At 38.5% G+C, this 2,806-nt stretch overlaps 1 pseudogene; it reads right to left on the bottom strand.

Annotated features, from left to right (window-relative positions):
* Positions 1-358: 358 nt before the first annotated feature.
* On the bottom strand, positions 359-1,893 carry LOC115297643 (annotated as a pseudogene).
* Positions 1,894-2,806: the final 913 nt, after the last annotated feature.

Genomic DNA, 2,806 nt, shown 5'->3' with positions numbered 1-2,806 from the left:
ATCTGACATAATAAGTTTTATAGTATCTAGACTATTATATAAGAAATGAGGGGGAAACAGGATAAAAGCATCACTATATCTGCAGGTGTGATCCATAGTGTGCGGCATGTAAAAATAATCCTAAGAGAAAATGTATTGACTTACTTGGGTAAAGTGTTTTTCCTTCTGAGGAGAGGAAGAGGTGGCAAAGAGGGCCAGGAATTAAAAGGCATAAGCAGAATGCTTTCTGCATTTCAAAATGGTAATAAAATACTTCCATCATGGCACTAGGACACCTTTGAGAAAAAGAACACCTTGACCAGAGTAGGTTCACTGCATGATTCTTTAGTAATATGTACAAATTTCAAGTAATGGGGAGGACTTAAAGAAGAATTCTACATTAACCATGGCTATCTATTTTTCTTCTCACCCTTTGGGGATTGATTTGCTTCAGCATCACATGGACTCTTCTTCACCCGGTTTCTAGAAAACCAGATTCTTATTCTTGTAACACCTTCTATAAAGGAATCCTCAAGAATTTTATCTCCATGCAACCAGGGCTAAAATAAACTCCACTTTCTGTAGCCTTACTTGAGGCTTTTCAGTGCAAGGGGCTCATGAAGGTTTTGATTCCTTTATTCAAAGGACTGCAGGTACCACCTTCTATTGTTTTACACTGAACACTTCTGACTCCTTTATCTGCTTTAGTTTAAATTGTTCTATTGTTAAGCTTTGCTGGTGATAGCCTTTTCTTACTGGCCACTCTAGTCCATCTCCTTCAGGGAGTTCTGGCCATGTAAATGCCTGTTTAAAGTTCTTCCATCTACTTCCTATTTCATAAGTAAAACAAATACCTCATTTAGTTGGTAAGATTGAATTCAATCTTTTGCCTTTTCTTCCATCCATGATTGAATAGAAATTTTGTTTCTGAGACTTATTTTCATCTTGTTACAAAACAACAAGCCAACAGCTATGGTTGTTCCTAAAGCTAATCCCAAGGCAAACAAGATGGCTACAAGTGCTGGTAACTCAAAGGGAATAATTGGAAGAGGATCTCTCTGGGAGGGTTGCCCTCCTCAGTCTTTACCATGTTCCACCCAAAGGAGAGCCAGGTATAAAGCCATGTAAACATAGTTATAACAAAAATGAAGGCAGCATGAGCACAACTGATGATGCTAAAAGGAGAAGCAAGATGAACAAAGTGCAATTTTGGTCACCACACAGTTGTTGATCCAAGGACAGTGATGGTCCATCTTCCTCACGCATCTGTTACACCTTCTGTGGCAATGCAACCGTGGTGATTTGTGTGCGTGACATGCTTTACTATCTTGAGAATTTTTCAGTTTCTACCCCAAAGGGGTGAAGCCAGGACCAATAAACATAGCATTGAAGTCATTATAAAGAATTTTATAATTTATCAACATGATGAAATAAAGTCATGCTTCCTCCAGTTGCATATAAAGGCCAAACCACAACAGAGAATCAATCTTGGCCATGATAGAACATAGTGCTATGTCCCTGAGGGCTACAATGGGACTCCAGTGACACCATCTTTTATTTTTGGAGATTTTCAAACTTGATAACTGAGCATAATGTACCCGTTTGAGTGAGAATGAATGCCTTCCTAGTTTTAGAAAATCACACATCTCCTCGTTCTGTGCCACATTTCCATGTACCACAAGTTCATGCATGTTCCTGAATTGTCATACCTTCAAGTCATGGGATGTTAATGCAGGATATGCCATTTTCACTGTCATACATGCAGAGTTCTATATCTTAACCAGGAGGATCCAGTATCTTGGCTTGAAACTCGGTCTCAGTCTGGTCCCCAGTGCCCACCCCTCGGCCATGTAATTCCAGGGCAGCCTGGGCTCACCTGGGTGAGGTCTTCTCCTCCTCACATAACTCTATCATGGGTACCTCCATCCAGTGGAAGCAGAAAGCAAATCCTGATTGCGAGAGGCTGGAAGGCAAGGCAAGCCACCACCAGTCTGTCTTTCTACCATTTAACATTTTGTCTTCATTACAAAATACAACATGATGACTAGAGAAAACTACGGGAAGAGTTAAACTACTTGCTAAAGAAATCCAAGGAATCTTGATAAAGAAACTGGCTCCTTTGGAATGAACAGAGTTTTGTGTTCTAAACGTTAAAAACTAACAGAAAAGATCTTAATATTTTATTTCCTGAGCAAGCTTCAGCATCTCTGTCCTGATTTTTAATGCCAATATTTCTATTATTCTTCTGAACAAAAATGTTGACTCCTCTTGTCTTCGAATGGCTGACCTATTTCTGCTTTAACATGAACATTGTCGGTTTTTACTCTTCAAACAAGCTTTTGAAATGCGTTCTCTTCTGAGGACAAGGCCCTCCCTCCCCTTGTAGATCACAAATTCCTGAAGCGGCTGGGGGAATGCTGGGATGGCCCCTGTATAAATCATATAGCAGAGAGAAACTGTAACACTGATGTGTTGAAACTGGTTATTTCTTCCTCCATGCAGATTTCAGTAAACAATAAAAACACTATTTCAAAATCCTCAGAGTGTACTCTTTTTTCCATAATATAAATTAAGACACCAAATCGCTTGCACCTGCAGAAGTTCTGCAACATGCTGGATATTTTACATAAGAATTTCTCAAAAAAATAATTTCATGAGTTTCAATTGGGGGAAAGAAATGATTATTTTATATATTGTGGGTGATATGTTGATGGAAATAGAAATGAAAGAGTAAAAAAATATATACACTTTATTCCTGCAAGAAGCACTTATCATGCTTACTTTTAAAAAGAAATTATTATATATCAAGCTGCAAGATGTCAACTTT

The sequence above is a fragment of the Suricata suricatta genome, chromosome 8 (assembly GCF_006229205.1).
Source record: "Suricata suricatta isolate VVHF042 chromosome 8, meerkat_22Aug2017_6uvM2_HiC, whole genome shotgun sequence".
Lineage (NCBI taxonomy): Eukaryota > Metazoa > Chordata > Mammalia > Carnivora > Herpestidae > Suricata > Suricata suricatta.
This window is presented reverse-complemented; position numbering and strand designations above follow the sequence as displayed.